Source organism: Haliotis rubra, unplaced genomic scaffold (assembly GCF_003918875.1).
Source record: "Haliotis rubra isolate DU_JTF1 unplaced genomic scaffold, ASM391887v1 Scf685, whole genome shotgun sequence".
Classification (NCBI taxonomy): domain Eukaryota; kingdom Metazoa; phylum Mollusca; class Gastropoda; order Lepetellida; family Haliotidae; genus Haliotis; species Haliotis rubra.
In genome coordinates this window covers 34897-54063 of record NW_025767396.1, presented here as the reverse complement: position 1 = coordinate 54063, position 19167 = coordinate 34897, and the positions used below count along the sequence as shown (strand labels likewise).

Genomic DNA, 19167 nt, shown 5'->3' with positions numbered 1-19167 from the left:
TGCAAATTTTTGTCTTTTCCGAGCAGAACTCTAAAACCGCTCAATATTTCTTCACCAAACTTGGCACATACATGGATCTGGTGGTGTACTGGTGCCTTTTGGTAGTTTTGGAATTTGAATTAAATGTTTTGGCGTTTCCATGGCAACAAGTTCGACTTTGACTGAAATTAGTGGTAGTGCTCTTTTCCGAGCAGAACTCTGAAACCGCTCAATATTTCTTCACCAAACTTGGTACATGGATAGATCTGGTGGTGTACTGGTGCCTTTGGTAGTTTTGGAATTCTGAATAAAATATTTTTGGCGCTTCCATGGCAACAAGTTCGACTTAGACTGAAATTGGTGGTAGTGCTCTTTTCCGGAGCAGAACTCTAAAACCGTTCAATATTTCTTCACCAAACTTGGCACATAGATAGATCTGGTGGTGTACTGGTGCCTTTTGGTAGTTTTGGGAATTCTGAATAAAATATTTTGGCGCTTTCCATGGCAACAAGTTTGACTTAGCCTGAAATTGTGGTAGTGCTCTTTTCCTCGAGCAGAACTCTAAAACCGCTCAATGTTTCTTCACCAAACTTGGCACATAGATTGGTCTGGTGGTGTACTGGTGCCTTTGGTAGTTTTGGAATTCTGAATAAAATATTTTGGCATTTCCATGGCAACAAGTTTGACTGAAATTGGTGATAGTGCTGCTTTCTGAGCAGAACTTTAAAAACCTTTCAATACTCTCCTTCCACTTTTCTATATACACACCTAAATATTTCTATATACACACCTAAATATTTGACATAATCATAACTCGTAGAGACATAATCATGAAGAGTATTTTGCCATTAAGTGGGGATATTGATGACTTTGTCTTCTTGTTTGGCGGAGACAAGATTATCGCCAAGACAGACATCCAGATAGTTGTTCCTGAGGGTCTTGTATGGCAGAGTTGGTATAGTAGTGTTAGGAATCAGACACCAAATCCACTATAGATTATCAGAGGACTCGTGGTGAATAGTTATCGATTATAATGGAAATATATACATTTTTTTATTTAATCACTAATTTTAAGGGTTTTTCAGCAGGTTTTTTCTCGTTAATGCTTTTTATAACTAAGGCCAAATAAAAAAGCGTTGTGGTCTGACATACATCTTAAAATTTAGGGTAAGTAGGTAGGAATTCTTCTTTATATATATTTTTAAAAATATTTTTTTAAGTAAATTATGAACTAATAAGACATTTATCTATGTATAATTGTTTATTCAATCACCGCTTGGCAAGGTCATCATGTCAACTTTCTTTATCAGAATAACTGATGTCTATTGGTACCGACCAAAACCATGGTTCCTGAAAGCTTATTTTATCATACCTCTTAAAATAACTAGGGTCAGCACCAGGAATTCAAGGGTTGGTCGGATAATCGAGACCACAACATTTTTTGTTTCAGGGCCTACTACTGCCTCTACCCTTCCCCCGACTTCCCATGCTTGGGTTTGCCCTCTCAACAACAGGCGGGATTAGCTTATATATTTTCATATCTAAATTTTTAAGTGCAGTAATTTTGCTTTTTTCATACAAAATTATTCTGTTGGATTTACACGGCAAATGGTGTCCATTATATTTTCCCATTACGCTCATTGTAGATTTTAAATTTATTCACAGACGATTTACAGTAATATTTACCCGTAATCATGGTAATGATAAATACCAAACTATCAGTACAATGCTATAGCTTTGTACTTGTTGAACGCGTGTTTGTTTCAGGAATGTTCTTAAAATTTAATGGTTTGTTTTCTTCATTCAAGTGTGTTATAATTAAAACAACAAAAATTTCATTATTCAAAAATTAGTATTTTACAATCGATAATTATTTTTAATCCTTTCGTAGATCAATGTTTTTATTATTTTCTCGATCATCGAACACCACTATATGTAGGCATTCACACATCACCTCACTTATTATTTTATTATGGTGCCAATATTGTGAGGCCATCATTATCTTTTGTGTGTGTTTCTCCAACCCCTAGTCAGGCTAAAAGAAAAACTATTAAGGAAGCCTCCATTTCTGTGTCCCCACACAGTAACTGAATATTGCCACAAGCCGCGAAACTGCTCTCACACTCACTAACCCAGCTAGACTGAAGTCGGTAGTAGGATCCCAATACATCGATCGATACGGCCGATGCATCTGTACTTTTTCTAAGACAATACAATTATCAATGCATTCAAAACTGTATCGATATTTAGTTTTGAAAGTATCAGTTTGAATATGTTTATGTGTCGTTTACATTTTGCAATTGTATCATCACGTTTGGATGTTATGCAGAGCTCCAGATAAGATTTAGCTCATGTGGGTACTGTACCCACTGCATTTTTTTGGAGTGGGTATTATGAGGACAGTTGAGTGGTATTTCATTTTCCGTTACTCATTATTTTCAAATATGCGCTGCGATTTCAAAATCATTTTATTCACCTATATGGTGTCATTATAAAGTTTACTAAGCAGGTATGTTCTGTCTTATGTTCATCACTCTAATCAACACCGCAATGAAGGGAAATGATTTCATAAAATCATTCATCCTGATACTGACAGTTAACACTAGTCCTAATAGTACACCTTGATAGCACGACGTCTTTTCATCGTTGCGCTCTATTTTTATAAATATATTCTGCACGCATTTGTTTTTAAAACCTTTTGCATATCTAACATTTTTAATGCTAGCGAATTGGTACTCAACAATTATTTTCAATCGCGTAACTGGAAATTTTCTATATGCGATTTTACCCGATCATAGCAGCTTATCTGGGCCTCTGGTCATGAGAGTTATGAATGATTATTTTTCCTGCACAAAGATGGGAAGTTAGAACTTTTTAATCTCTGAGAGAAAAAAATGTTGATCTTTTCATGGACAATTACAAAATATGTAATATTAATGTTCAAAATGTAACTAAGTTTACTCAATAATGCCGTGAAAATAGGAAGAGGCCCAGATAAGCTGCTTATCAGGGTAAAATACGCATAGAAAATTTCCAATGACACATTGAAAAAATAATTGTTGCGTACCAATTACTGGCTTAAAATGTTAGATAGGGAAAAAGTTTAAAACAAATATGTATGGAATATATTTATAAAAATCACTTGCGTAATGAAAAAGACATCGATTGCTATCAAGTTGTACTGTTAGTATAGGACAAGTGTTGTACTGTCAGTATAGGATGAATGATTTTTTATGAAATCATTTCCATTATATTTAAGTTGGTGTTGATTAGGTATGACATAAGGCAGAACATACCTGCTTAGTAAACTTACTCAATGACACCATACTTAGTTGAGTAAAATGACTGAAATACGCACATATTTGAAAGCAGTGGGTAACGGAAAATGAAATACCCACTCCAAAAAAATACAGTGGGTACAGTACCCACATGAGCTAAATCTTATCTGGACCTCTGATAGGTATCATGATACGTATCGAATCGTGATATGGGTATTGTGATACATATCGATTCATGAAACTTATGTATTGTGACATCCCTACTAACTATTGTTTATTTGTTTATTAACTCTTTCAGCACCAGTCAACCAGAGGCATTTACTGCCATGACAATCGAAGTTCCTCAGAGACTCTGAGGTCATAGATGAAGCCTATGTTTATGAAGGAAATTATAAGCTTGTAAAACGTTATTGCTACTACATCCCATACACCATTTAAAAGATCTAATCCTACTGTTGATAAATATGAAGTTTATTTTATAATATTATTCAAATAATACAACTACAACTTAAATAAAATTATTTTTGAATGAAAATGCAAGCTACATTTTTAACGCCCAGATAAAACCATACTTAAAGAAGCAAAAACTAAGGCTGCATTTTTTCCATTTGTGACATGTCATAACATGCCCGCTCTTTTTTCTTTTTATATTTTCACTTTTACGTGCAACCAGAGAAAATTATTATAAAAAGATTTCTTAAATAATATATATGGTCGCCTATTCCCCGATATTCTGTGGCTTTCCGCAACATGACATAACAACGGAAAATACCTCCGCCGGGTTTCGCATGAATAACATGGGAGGCTAATCGCTTGATGCCGGGTATCGCTCGAAAAGCTCTGAACATCAACAACATCACTGAACCCTTGCCGGAGAGTATTTTCACAGATGTAAGAAGCTTTATTTTATTGGATAAAATTGGTTTCTAATGGCGCTTTTCGCTACAGTTCTGCTATAAGGGTCGCGGATTGGTCAAAATCAGACACGCGGACCTAAGGCAGCCAATCATATTACGGCAATGGATACCGCCCTCGTAAAACTTAAACTTCTTTAGATTTAGGACTAAAGTTTTGGTAAAAATAATGCTATTCTGAACATATTAAGCAAGAAAATACTACATATAATGCAAATTATGGGACTTATTGGACGATATCGCTAGGTTATGACTGTGACAAAAATGCTTCATGCATATATTTTCGCATTAAACATCGTGTCGGAGCGTGAAGATTGAGGCGGCGAGTCGATGTCACTTGTCAGTGACTTGACTTGCATTACATGATCGCTATCAAAAAGATGGAAAAGTAATTTTATATGTACGCTTTGACAACTTTTATGAATGCTGTTGTTGATTTTATTCATTAGTTTATTCTATTTATTTAATCATTTCCTCGAACCATCGTTACTTTGCTCTTTGACAATGTTATTGTGGACCCGCTCCCGAAGCATGTGTCCGAGAATCGTTGTTTTCAATTACATTGCGAAAAATAGTTTATAATTTTAATTCTGCCGATAATATATGATCAATTGAAATTTAATAAGTGTTTACAGACATTGTGAAATGTGATGGATTTAATATATGAATCATAAGTCAGGTAAGTTCCTAAAATTATGTCTCATTTTGACGTGACTACTGCCTGGCCGCTTAAGCGGCCTCCGGTGTCTGGGGACTCATAACGTTGTGGCCGCTTAAGCGGCCTTCGGTGTTGAAAGGGTTAATGCTGCACTCTGCAGTATTCCAGCTATTTGGCGGCATGTAAGTATTCAAGTCTGGACCAGACAATCCAGTGATCAACATCATGAACATCGATCTACACAGGGTACAGTGATGTGTCAATCAAGTCATCAAGCCTAACCCCCCGATTTTTAACTAAGCAAAAATGTTGTTTTGTGTAACCTGTTTTATGAAATTCTAAAATTCTGATCACTTCATTAGTGTTTTAATTAATGTATGATCTAGGTAAAGTTGCTTCACTTTGAAAACAGCGGCTGGGAGAATTTAGATGAGAAAAGTTCACATTGGAATGAAAATTCAGAGCAGGTGTTTATATGGAGAACATTTAGAGACAGCCTGTAGGGAAGACCCCTGATTTCTCCTACCGTATTTGCCATAATACATTTAGCACTGTGTGAAGTGAAAGGAAAGAATAGAATAGAATAGAATAATACTTTAATGCCTTTTCAGGAATTTGTGTTACATCAGCAGAGCTACTGACACATCAGAGAGATACCAAACATATTTACATAAATTCTTTGATTTAGGTATCTTCACATTTGTTTAAGAGAGATATGGTACTTGGAATAAAGGATGTACGGGCTCTCTTAGTTTTCACAATTGGAACTTTGTAGCGGCGGCCTGAAGGGAGAAGGTTGTATTCCGAATTTAAGTAGTGAGTACGGTCAGATATGATTTTGACAGCTTGGTTCACGATTTGCCGCTCATATATTGATAATAAACATTCAAATCTGACTCCAGCGATTTTACTTGCAGTGTTAACAATTTTGTCTATTTTAGATTTGAGATGAACTGAGAGAGACCCGTACCAACAATGGAAGGAAAATGTTAAAATACTCTGAATGAATGCTAGATAAAAAGATGACATCACAGATGGGTTAACATTAAAAGATCTCAGTTTACGCATGAGATGAAGACGTGGTTAACATTAAAAGATCTGTTTACGCATGAGATGAAGACGTTGTTGACACTTTTTGTATAGGGCTTCAGTGTTAGAGTTCCAGTTCAGCTTAGAGTCAATGAAGGTTCCCAGATACTTATACTCCGACACTGTCTCAACACATTCACCGTTGATTATTACTGGAAGCAGTTCTGTGGGTTTACTCCGAAAGTCAATTATCAGTTCCTTTGTTTTTGTGACATTTAAGAGTAAGTCGTTTTCTGCACACCAAGTCGTAAAATGATTAATGTCCTCTTTATACAGTTCTTCAGAATCAGTGTCGCTCAGTTTGCCGAATAAATTGCTGCATCATCTGCTAACTTTACAGTTGAACAGGTTGAATTCGAAATTGCAATAATCATTAGTGTAGAGGGTGAAAAGAACAGGAGATATTACACAGCCTTGTGGTGCACCAGTGTTGGTGGTCCGCTTATCGATACAGCCCCGCTAACTTTCAATGCATTCGCTGTCTGCCCACAAGAAAGTTTTCGATCCACTTTATGAGGTAATGCGAGTTAACGCCTTCATGTCTAACAGTTTCTGTATCATGATATGTGGCTGGATAGTGTTGAACGCAGATGAAAAGTCAACTTAAGAGGATCCTGATGTATGACTTAGGTGTCTCTAGATGTTTATAGACATTATTCAGGAGTGACAATGTGGCATCAACAACTCCTCTCCTTGACCTGTAGGCAAACTGAAGCGGTCCAGTATGTCGGGCAACTTCCTGACGGAGATGTCTCAACAAGATGCTCCAGCCAATTTCATTGCTATAGATGTGAGAGCAACTGGCCTGTAGTCGCTGGAGTTGTTTAGGTTGTGTCTTTTTAGGAACTGGTACAATTTCTGATGCTTTCCAGACCCATGAAGGAATAACGTGAATATTCACCGAGAATTGAAACAATCTAGTGAAAACTGTACACAGCTGAAGTCTGCACTCCTTCAACACAAATGCCGCCAGGTCCTTTTGCTTTTCTGATGTTAATTCTGGAGAAGCTTTGAATGACGCCAGCTTCTGATATATGGATACTTCCACTTTCACTATCCTGCAACGGCTTCACTAACTTGGGCTCTCTCATTGGTAAAGTCGCTACAATCAAAGCGGCTGTAGAAAGTGTTGAGGTCCTCAGCAAAGGTTTTATTATCCCCGCGCTATTGTCTGCCGTCACGCCTGCGCTTGCCAATTATCGTGTTCACGCCTTGCCAGGCTTGTTGCAGATTGCTTTGCTGAAACTGTCTCTCAACTTTCTTTGTATATGCTAGTTTACACTCACGCAGCTTTAAGATTGATGTCCTTCTGTATGCATTTGAGTTTTATTCTATCTTTCTTCATGTATGCTCGCTTTTCGCTTAATAAAGATTTCATTTCTTTGTGATCCAGGGCTTGTTGTTTGGGAAAAATTCTGATTTCTTTTTTCTGGTATTATGTTGTTGACACAAAAATTTATATAATCGGTAATGACGCCACATTACAGCTGGCTAAGGCCAGGCTAGTGATCCAGCGAGGTTGAGGTGTCGGGATCGAGCCCACCTGTGACCGGGTGTAAAAACCTTGGAGTCAACTTTGTGTGCAGACTCTTTCAGTGTTGTCACAACCCCTAGTGTACAGTACACAACCCTGTGCACTTAAAAGAACCCACGAATCCGTTGGTATTTGACCAGATGGTGGCCACATGAATACGTGCAAACACCTAGTTGCGGGTACAGCAACGTGCAGTGAACATGGACAAAGTACTGTGACTATGTGTCCCAGTCCACCCAGCTGTGAATGGGAACCTCGTTGGGATGAGAAAGCCACAATAACTCGGTGCGCCTAGTGGCTGCAAGAGTTGTATACTCCCCAGGGAGTTGAGATTGATAATGCGATGTGCCGTTGAGATTGACATCCAATGATCGAGGGAAAAAATACCAGCGCCTTGAGCATGCACTAGTGCGTGGATATGTGCGCTATATAAATATCCTATATATATATATATATATATCTGCTAATGTTTGTTCTGCATCATAGAACATGTCCCAATCTGTACACGCAAAACATCCTTGTAGGGTTTCAATAGATTCTCTGTTCCATGATTTGACAGTCTTAACAATAGCCTTCTCTGTTTTTCACTTTTGACGATATGTGGGCAGCAAAAACACAGAATTATGGTCCGAAGCTCCTAGGGGTGGTTTTTCTATATGATTTGTAGGCGTTCTTGATGTTACCATAACACAAGTCAAGGATCTTGTCTTTCCGTGTACAACATGTTACATACTGATTGTAGGTGGGGAGCACAGACTTCAGGGTACATCCATTAAAATCTCCAAGTATGAATTTCGGCAAGATCAGGACAAATCAGCTCTAGGGATTGAACATGAATATGAACTACATCAGCTGCTTGTTTGTTATCGGCACTGGGTGGTATATAGACACTCACAGCAAAGATCTGACCTAATTCACGTGGTAGATAAGTAGGCGCATAGACACTGATAGAAGTTCGATGTTTGGTGAACATATCCTTTCTCTCACAAGATAGTTACGACACCACTTTTCATTTATATACATACATACACCTCCTCCAATAGATTTCCTGTAGCATCTGAATCTCTGTCTAATCGAACTGGAGTACCAAATCCTTCCAAATAGAGGGTGTTACTGTCCACGGAGGGTGATAGCCATGTCTCCGTGAAACATAGAATGCAACTGTCTCTGAATTCGCACAAATATTTTGTGCTTGCCAAAGTTCGCCAAGTTTATTCTAAGAGACCTCACGCGTTTGATAATAGAAAAGTTGGAAGAGGTGGTCTTGATTTGCGCTCCTGAACTCGTCGGCGGACTCCTCCCCGCTTACCTCGTTTCCTAGTAACTTTTGATCCTGAATTTGAATTATTCCCCTTGTCTGAAGCACATTCCGAGGGCAAGTCTCTAAGTCCTTTCAACTCCAACGCGGTTTCCTTCAGTGCCAGCAGCTCTTCACGTCCATACTGGTGCCAATGACGTCCATCTTGGTTCGCCGTTACGGAGTCATCTAACGGCCTCCAAGACAATGACAAGCAGCGGACAAATATACTTAGCGTCATCGCTAAAATCACACACCGGTGGAATCCATTACTCCGAATGAATGCTAGATAAAAAGATGACATCACAGATGGGTTAACATTAAAAGATCTCAGTTTACGCATGAGATGAAGACGTGGTTAACATTAAAAGATCTCAGTTTACGCATGAGATGAAGACGTTGTTGACACTTTTTGTATAGGGCTTCAGGGTTGTTAAGCACAAAGATACGGTTCCTCAAAAGATACTGACTTGTGTAGATATAAAAACAATGGGAGCTCTGTTGATGTCTGTCGCCAGCAGAGCAGCGCAATCTATCATACAAGGGATGTAACGAGGTCAACACACCAAGTTCGTTTCAGGGCGAATTCAACAATGCTCACTGTATCTATCCCATTTAAAGTATGCACACGTTTCAAGCCAATAGATTTACCTACAAAATAAGACATAGAGCAAAAAATTCGAAGCAGTACTTTGGGAGCTGGTGTCTTCGGAAACTTGAAAAGTCTTGATTTCTGGATTCCGAGCCAAAATCCCTGCTCGGAATTTGTAGCGGTAACTCACCCATTTTCTTGTTTATTTCACAGTATGCACAACCGACATGCACCAAAACATGTTGAACTGAAGGCACCTGTCAGCGCGCTAGTCAGAGACACTTACACCTCACTGTCATAATGAGTTTACGTACATTTATTTATCGCAAAAAAAATTGTGTCATACCCGTTCGCCATTGACGACCTAAGCCTTAACCTGCCAAAACATTTTTACGAGGAGTGAGTCAAGTTCTGTTTGGATTGACCGCCTCCGTGGTGTAGTGGTTTGAGCGTCCACCTGGAGAGCGGAAGGTCACGGGTTCGATCCCCGACCGTGTCATACCAAAAGAGGTTAAAATATGGTACTTGTTGGTCCCTGCCTGGCACTCGGCATTAATGGATAAAGCAAGGACTGATCGGCTCGGAGTCAGTATGATGTGTCTGAGTGGGGTATTCATGCTTCACTGTGGTGTGGTATCTCAGTGGGCTAGTACTATAAAACCAGCTTCAGTCTGGGCTAGTACAAGCAACCGCATATACACACGCATGCACGTCGTCATATGAGCGAAATATTCTCAAGCACGACGTTAAACCCAATTCCACCACCACCACCACCACCACAGTTAATGACATCAATATTGATATACATTCTGGCTTGTGGGATCAAAGGTTTTCACTAGGAGGTCAAGGCTGTAGATGAACATGCTTTTAATCCACAGTATGATTTCACATTCTATAAAGTAATATAATGTAACCTTCAGTCATATTCACTCAACTGGAAGGCATATAACTTTCTAAATTTATATTTTATTTTATCACAGTTTCATACCATGTCGGGGGGGATTATGTCCCCAGAAGCCAAGGCTGACAATGTCTATCACTGGATTGTCTTGTCCAAATTTAACTGTTTACATAAATTTGTCATGGTTACAGACTATCTATAATCAATGGAAATATAGCTGCGAGCAGCGATGTAGGGCTCCTTGGGTTTACTTCTTTGGAGCCTTTTGCATCTCTCACATATCTCATGAATGTAGTTATGGTATTAGTTAATATGAATCATATCACTGCTAGTCAAATGCTCTTCGACTGGAAGTACTGGGAGGTCATTAAGTTTCGGTAAACTCATCACAAAAACTATTTTCGTACATTAAATAATATCACTTAGGTATCATGAATATCAAAACAGAAGAACCCTTTGTTCAAACAGTCAGAGAAACAGAAAAATATGTGGCCTGAACTAAATAATTTGAAAAGTTCACTGTGACTGACATTATATGAATGTAAATGTACGTCACATGTAGCTGACAAGTCATGATTCACATTTAACGGTCAGTCAACACAACTCATGTGTCATTTTACCGAAAGAATGACATTTTCATACTCTTTATCATGGTGCATTGCCTACTGATAGAGGTACCTGGCGAGTTTAGTCGCGGATTTTTCTGCACTGTTGGTAGACACCATTTCCATCTAAATATCAACAGCAACCAAATAGACATGTCGACACGAAGCACTCGTGGTTCTGTATTTCTGTAGCGTTTATCAATATCCATAACGCTGTTCCTCTCACGCTGACACAAGTGAACATGTGGTTTTACAGCAACTAAGGTACTCCAGTAGGGTATTCTCGGACGTGGACATCCTAAGTCGTGGTAAAAACAAAGTCAAGAAAAATGTGTCCACTTTGGGTTACTTAGCTAATTAACCCTAGATAATAGACAAAACAAAATAAAAATAAAGAAAAGAAAATAAAGAACAAGATACCAAGTGCATTTTATGTTTATACGTTATTACTTGAATTCAGTAAAGCGGTTAGTTTCAGTTATATAATTCTGTACGGATTTTATAAGATTTTCATTGTCTAAAGGAGATAAATCGTCATTGCCGTAACAGTATTTGCATTCTTACATAGCTTTCGCACAACACACTTCTCTCGTCATTGTCAATTGAAATTGACATCGTCTCCCATATCTGCACGTGGACCATGCTTTGCAGTAGTAGTCTCTCTATAGGAGATATCGTCGTTGCGCTTTCCTTCAGACTGTCGCATGCTTTGCACGGGTAATCCGCCGTGCTGCAAATGTCGATGAAACTTATGACACATTCGGCAATGTATCCCTGGGCCGTCGGTGATATAAAGAAGTCCCTATTTTATTAAATCTGTCCAAACTTTGGGGTTTTGAGTGTAAGTATTATTTATGATGACTGGTACGTTCTTGGAAGCCTTTTTGCGTGATGCTTCGCGTGTTCTGCCTGGAGTTGTGGGTCAGTTTGTTTGGCACTCTTTTTCTTTCATTTGGGGCACGTCTCAAATAGCATTTTTCCTTTTACCTCCCATGTTGAACAGATGTTTTGATCGCCGTAGCGCTTTGCACATTTATGGCTAACAAGAAAATGTTCAAAGTTTGAAAAATGCCTACCCCACAAAATTCTGCACATTTCCGATAAACATCTTCAATCCAGTGATCACGTGACTTTGACATAGGACCAAGAACAGAAAATGTTCCACAACCAAAGGCCACTTCAGAACAAGCGTTTAAAGTGTTGTATGTGCTAAGTTTGGTTTGGCACAAAATGGCAAAGAAGCCTGTGAAAGTTTTTGAAGACAACTTTTGCCCAGAAGTAGCGTCCAATATGGCGCCATCAAATACACATAGCCACATTTGACGATGCTACTGTGTAGGAAGGTGCATAGACACAAAGTATGCAAAGTTTGAAAGCCGTAGCTCTTGTAGTTTCAATGCAGCACATTTTGGGAGGAAAGTAGTCAGCATTTTGCTGAAAAACATCACCAAAAACTTCAATCATACATAGCGCCAAACGGTGCATTTTAGCGACTTGGAGCCTTACAGGCGAAATTGTAGGCATTTTGATTGCGCATCTGCTCAAGAACTTTGGCACACATTGGAGCATTAGTTTTGGAGATATTTGCATTTGCATTTGAAATTTTTGGAATTATCTGCCCTTTGCTATTGGGCCTACAGCCTAGAGATTTTAAAGCGCGATATGTACACCTCGGTGGGCATCTGGGTGATTTTTCTCAAGGCATTCTGTCCAGCGGTGCTCTCTGTAGCTCTGGTACAAAATATGGCGGAAGAATAAATAATAATAATAATAAAAACACGAACAGTAGTATAGGGAATGGGGGTTCTGTGACAGGCCGATTAAGAGCGTCATTATATATCTATTCCGCTTCCAGCCCCCAGTATAAATTAACGATTTCGAGCAGAGACACCATTCGATGCACATCCCAGACCCTTATAGGAGCCTTAACATCTGTAGGGTACCATGAGTTTCGGCAACCCCGGGCGGGAACGAGGACGGCGCCAGCCACCAGTTCCCCAATGGGGATTAAGAGCGTCATTATATACCAATTCCGCTCGAAAGCAGAGACATTCGATGCACTCAGTGGTTTATGAGCCGCAGTGCGTGACAGAAAGTCGTGATTGCCGGGCGGCGATCCACCGCTTGGTGTCCATGGGCGACAGCGACGTCTTGTTGAGGGTGATGCCGTAGATGTTGTGTTTGTCGCTTCAACGCCGTTCATTCGGTGTTTGAACGCCTTATTCTTGAACAGAGCTTGTTTGAAGAGGACGCGCTTGATGTGTTGTTTCACCACGCATTTCTGACCCCTTTGCCTTTCTCGGATCTCACCCTTTGTCAGCTTTCAAGATGGAGTACATCTTAGGCCTCAAGCCGACATATTCGCAATGGGTGTGCCCGCCAAGATTCGTCCTTCATCTTGCCAAGGACCTTTTGTTGATCGTGTTGTGTAGGGCATGGTCCTTGGGGTAATCGCTGGTGTCGTACAGGTGTATGTGTTTTGCCATGTCCTTGTACACGTCCTCGGTGTGTATATCTAGCAACAAGGAATCTGTGTCCGTGTACAGCAGCTCGCATCGATCACCGTATTGCTTCTTGAGCCGGTTGTAGTAGAAATCATACATGAGATGTTTGGACAGGTCGAGAATGCTCATCCCGACGTAGACGGGTCGGTTGAGCTTGATGTGACTTTTGTTCATGTGCAGCGCTGCCAAGTCGTTATCGAATAGCTTGCTTGCGAGTTTGACCGTCACCCGTTTTCTCAGGTTCTCCATCGTCTTACCAAACACCGAGTTGTTCATGAGCTTATACAAGTTCTTCTCGAAGTCACTGGTGGCCAGCTTTCGCAGGTCCGTGTTCATTCTGATGTAGGGCTCCATCCAAGGACTTTGGTCAAACTTCAGCACCCTATGAATTTTGGTCAGTTTCATACCCAACGATAGGTACAGCTGCAGGTTGCGATAGTGCACGACGTACTTGGTCTTGTTCATCAAGTTCGGGACAAGTTTTTCCACCCGAGCCAGGGTGTTCTCACCCAACAAGTCCCGCTGATAGTCGGACATCCAGTCTCGCAGACCATCAACCGCTTCGGGGCCAGCGGGTAGCTGTTGTGAGCAGCGTGCAATGCCTCAGGATACTCAGATCCACTTCGAGGATGTAACCCTTCCCGAATCCGCGCGATGCTCGTGGATATCGATCTCATCGTCCAACCACTCAAACCCACCAGTAGGCAGAGACTGACTCATAGCCCAACCGCATAGGTTGTTGGCCGAGGTAGAGGAGATGATTGGTGGGCTTGCTAGAGTCGTAGCCTTCCATCGCACTTTATTGTTGGCTCTTATGCGTACCGCTTGGCAGCCATGGAGATCCCACCTCGCAATCCTTCTTCGATGAACAGGTGCATGTCGTAATCCGTGAGCAATTCCAGCTTAACTCTGGTTTTCTTCAGCAGCGCATCCCACGATAGACCGGGCTGGTGTAGTACCATGCAGGGTCGAAGTTGATACTGTTTCAAACACGCCCTCCTAAACGCCTTCGAACACATCGCTAGCAGGAGCACGTCCGCTTCAAGTACAGATCGTGGTAGTCACCCATATTCTTACATCCCAGTTTCTCCCACACGCCGCTGCCGCGTGGTCGTAATCGTCCTGGGAGATATGGGATTCGGTCAGGCTGCTGTAAAATCGACCGATGGGAGGTAATCGGTCTCATCAAACTTAGACCAATCATCCATGTACTGTGATGGGAATATTTCCACTCCTGAGGATTGTATAATTCCAGTGCCGACACGCCGTTTATTCATTCCGTTACCGATTTGGCAGCATAATCTGGAGCGTTCATTTCATTATTGCATATACGCAGCTTGTTGTTCAATCCAGACCGCTTGTAAGAACTTGTCGGGCAGCATCTACCGGAGGGAAGGTTCCGCCAACTGCCGTTTGAATTATCGCCAGTACAAGAAATCTATGTCCCAACATGCGCAACAAATATCTCATTAATACCGAACATGCAGAAGATACGTAGACCATCGCTATCAGAGAGACGAGAAAAGCCGAAAGAGGCGGCGTTAGTCCGCGACCGAAGAAGGCATATGCTCTGGCTCCGCAGTTAAAGATGACGCTTCAAATAATTATTGGCAGCCAACGCCCATCTACCAACGCCAATCAATAAGTTACGGCCGGTTTCATCGACTACAAGAGATTTTCGCGTATTGACCCGTTTACCGAAACAGTTTCCGGAGAGCTGTGAGAGCTCGTTTTCGTTGCGAAGTCGCAATCGAGTCCGTTCCAGACAATACCGGTTATTCATCGCTGTATTGTCGAAACTCAACACGCTAACTAAACCCCATTAACAGCCAGAGCCTTCAATTTGGGGTTAGCGAGAACCGAAAGCAAATCGGTGACACTGGCAGACTGGCGTGGATCGTCTGAAATCGATTACGAAAATCCTCCATCCGACGCGTAAAGTCGGGAAGCCGTATCGCGATAGAGTTTCGCCTGTTGTTCAATAACCGAAGAAATACAAACGATTAAACAAACTTCCACAGACGGTAACCATACAGCACTCAGCAAAACGGTGGAAAATCGAACAGTCGAATGCCAAGTTTCCGCAGACGTCATCAGGGTATCTTCGCAGTTAAACAGCCCGACGGTGAATCGCATTGCCCCGCTGAAGAGCAGACTATTCACGTTATCGGGGAGAAAGCCAGAATCGGCCGCAGCAGCATTTGCCGAGCATCGTCCAATGGCAGATATCTTCCAGCTGCCAGATACGTGCGGAGTTAGTCAATAATGCCGTTACAGCCAGCCGACAAAACGACACCAAGTAGCAGACAGCCAATAATTCAGTCGGAAGTTATCCGGCTTGCCTTCGTAAAGACAGTAGTAGGGAATGGAGAACGCCACCGTAGCACGAAAGGCTCTTCCTCAGTTCAACCGCAGAGTAAACAGAGACGGGTAAAGAAGTATTCCGGATCTGTTCAGTCGAGGAAAACTTATCGCAAAGAAATGAAGAAGCTAAAAAGCGACCACGCGGTTGAACGGAGCAGTTAGTAGTTATGTCATTCTGGTAAGGCAGAAAGACAGCACGTTGGGTACGCACGGGAGCTTCCACCGGAGAAGAAGGGTCGGGAGCAGAATACGTTTATCGAAGAAGTCAAGAAACAGGTAGAAACAGCCCTTACAAACGAAAATAAAGACGCCGTACGACGAAATGTCGAACAAATCAGAAGCGACAGAAATACCGTTTAAGCAAACATTGAGCGCAAGCCGGAAGAATCACTTTGCGGAAGACACCACGGCCACGACGGAAAACGCAGTTGATACTGCAGGCTGAATAAACGAAGAAGGCTCTTCCGCAATGTCCGCTGTAGTCCACCGGTATCCTTCCAGAAAGAGGGAAGCGACCATTATCTCCGGAAATTATCGCATATTCCCAGACTTCCAGAAAGTTATCTTTCAGCAGAAACCCAGAGCACCGGCAATTACCTGCCAGACTAAAAATGCAATCATTGTAGACCGGAATAGCCTTCACTTCAAAGGCAACCAAACTTTCAGATGTACGCAGGCCTGAAATATGTGCCTGTCGCCGCAGTAAACATTCGAAGCAAGAATTGTATTGTATTCGCCGCCAGCAAACTCACGAACAGCCAACATGGGCCATTTCTGTGAGTAAGCGAAACAGAAAACTTTGGTGGAAATGCCAGCTTCCGTAGTAGAAGATAACAATTGTCAAAAAAATGAAAGAAGGGACCGCGCGTTGCAGTTTGTGCCCGTCACCAATGGAATACCGCTGCATTCAACTATTACCTTCGCTGCTTATTTGCAAATCATTGCATGTCAGCGGCCTGGCATGCTGTTGTTCATTGCCTTCATTTGCTGCCCACAGAAATAGTCTACAGTTCCTTCTTCAGTATGTAGCCTTGGGCTTGTCGGTTCTTCTAACGGGAAGAGGCCTCTCGCCATAAGGGCATGTCGAGATGTAATATTGCGCACAGTATGTTCTCGGTCAAGCACAATATTTTGCCTTCGAAAGGGCCTTGTTGCCATCGCCCGCGAACGGGTGCGTTGTAGCCTGCAGCCCGTGGGCGCATCTTCCGTTACGGCTTAGTAGTTCACTCCGCCGTTTGGGCATCTGCCGCACCTCTGGACTGGTGACGTCTTCTTCTGCCTCTTCCCATCGCTTTTCATTTCCTTCTTCGTCGCCCTTTGTTCAGTTAACGGTTGAAGATGTTTGACCGGCACCTCTGCTAAGCATTGCTTGGCAAAACAAGCAAAATTCTAGGTTCTGTCTAGTGTGCCCCAGTTTGTCTAGTCTGCACCTAGTGTGCCCCAGTTTGCCTAGTCTGCACCTAGTGTGCCCTAGTTTCCCATATAGACAATTTTTTGCGACTGTAGATATATAGTACAACCAAATGCCTCCAAAAAGACAACTATCGCAAGACCAAGTGGAGGAGATTCGCAAGTTGCGTGGAAAAGTCCCAGCACAAGAAACGAGACAACGATTCGGCATCGGCTCCAATCGACTACGCAAAATATGGAACACGGCCCCGGAACCATCTAGCGACACCACTGGAGAGGAAGCATTGCCCCCCAGCACAGACGCATTGCCTGCGGCTATCTTACCCACTAGCCAGACGTCTGCCGGCATCGTATTGCCTGCGGCCATCTTGCCCCCCAGCGAGAGCGTACTGCCTGCTGCAGAGCCGACTGTGCCCACCATCCAGGACTTCTACGACCGCTTGGGGAGGCTAGAGGCTCGTGTGGAGCAAACTGTGGCGATGTCGGCTCGTGTGGAGCAAACCACGAATACGTTGCCGGCTCGTGTGGAGCAAACCACGAATTTGTTGGTCGACATCTTGTCGATGCTGGACAAGGACGACGAGGAAGAGGAAATAGAAAGCGTCGAGGAGGAGCAAGAAGAGACCCGTCTGGATATCCAGAAGGTGCGGCAGATGCTAGAAACAGCCCAAAGGTGGACCTACCTTTTCGCTAGCCGCTGTTTTTCTCTGGAAGGTCGCCCACAAGACCTGGAAACACAGCACACCACCACCACCGGTCCACAAGCAGGCCCACGAGACGACAACAGCAACACCAAAACATAGGGACCCCTTCCAAATGAACTAGAAAAAAAATAAAATATTGTGCCCAATTCGAAGTATATACTGTGCTGTGTATACATCTCGAGCATGCATATTGTATATAGCAGAGGAAATACACCTCACTTCCCATTCGAGGAATTCGACAAAGCAGAGGCTGCATACTGGAAAGAGGACCCTATGGAGTATTCTTCTGTGGACGAAAAACTACGAGAAATGGCTGGGGAAGGCCCAATAGACCAACCAGCTCGTATACTAGGCCACTTTGGCAAACATACAGCAAAACAGTTTGCAAATCGTAGCAGAATGTATATCGTTGGGTACGCGAGAGGTATTCTATTCTGTATCCCTGGTGGGACTATTTGTTTCTAGCTGTATACTACAGACACCAGTCTATCTTTGTTTTTTTGTGGTGTTGTCTTTTCCTGACCTACTCTACAGAGAAGCAAGCTGTCTCCTTTCCGCAGGGCTTCTACTCCACCAAGTTTTTCTATTTCCTTCTCTAGAAAGCATCCATATGTTGGTATTTCTGATGTCTGTGGTGGGTTCCCATCTTCCCCACTGGCAGCAGATACAATACAATTCTTGCTTTCCCTCGAATGTTGCAGCGCAAACTTTCTGCACATGTATTTTCCAGGCTCGACATCTAGAAGTTTGGTTGTATCCTTTGGAAGTGGGCTATTGCAGTCTCTACCACAATGGTTTGCATTTTTTCGTCTAGCAGGTCATTGTAGTCTTGCTCTATCTCTTCGGTTTCTATAGAAGATAGCTTCTAGGATCTGGGGCAACTACTACGGCAATAGGATTCCAGAATATGGTCCTTCCATCTTTCTGGAAAGTTCTGGTGGGTTCTATGCGGATGTGCAGGCCAACAGGGTATTCTTCGTTGCTGGCCAAGCTCTTGGTATCCAACACGCTTTCCGTCCGTATTTGTCCGTAGTGGTCTCCACAAAGTCGTGGTTCTCTTCCAGCACACGCCCAATCTTTTGTTTGCCCAAACCACAATTGGTATTTCTACGCCTTTTGCAACAAGACTACTCTGCTGGATGTTTGTCCTTCTGGTTGTTTGCGTATCCTAGAATGGACCATGTAGTATTTGGTAACGCCTGCTATTTTTCCGCTTGTGTATTTCAGTAGAGCTGTTTCTACCTCTTTGCGAGCTTCTTCCGATCGCTTTGTGTATTCCTTTTCTCCCGCATCATTTCTCCGAGTCGCCCCAGTTCTTTTTCTCACGCTGCTCTTGTT

General features: G+C 42.2%; 1 protein-coding gene and 1 long non-coding RNA gene across 2 annotated transcripts in view; one reads left to right on the top strand and one right to left on the bottom strand.

The window, feature by feature from the left end:
• Positions 1 to 17327, bottom strand: part of LOC124258174 — an 18871-nt gene extending 1544 nt beyond the window's left edge. The window contains exons 1-2 of the long non-coding RNA XR_006893528.1: positions 17069 to 17327; positions 9706 to 9711 (exon numbers count right to left, since the gene is read on the bottom strand). This is a non-coding gene — a long non-coding RNA (uncharacterized LOC124258174). The remainder of the gene's footprint in view (positions 1 to 9705; positions 9712 to 17068) is intronic.
• The window catches only part of LOC124258172 (deoxyuridine 5'-triphosphate nucleotidohydrolase-like), a 61774-nt gene that overhangs the window by 26797 nt on the left and 15810 nt on the right, over positions 1 to 19167 (top strand).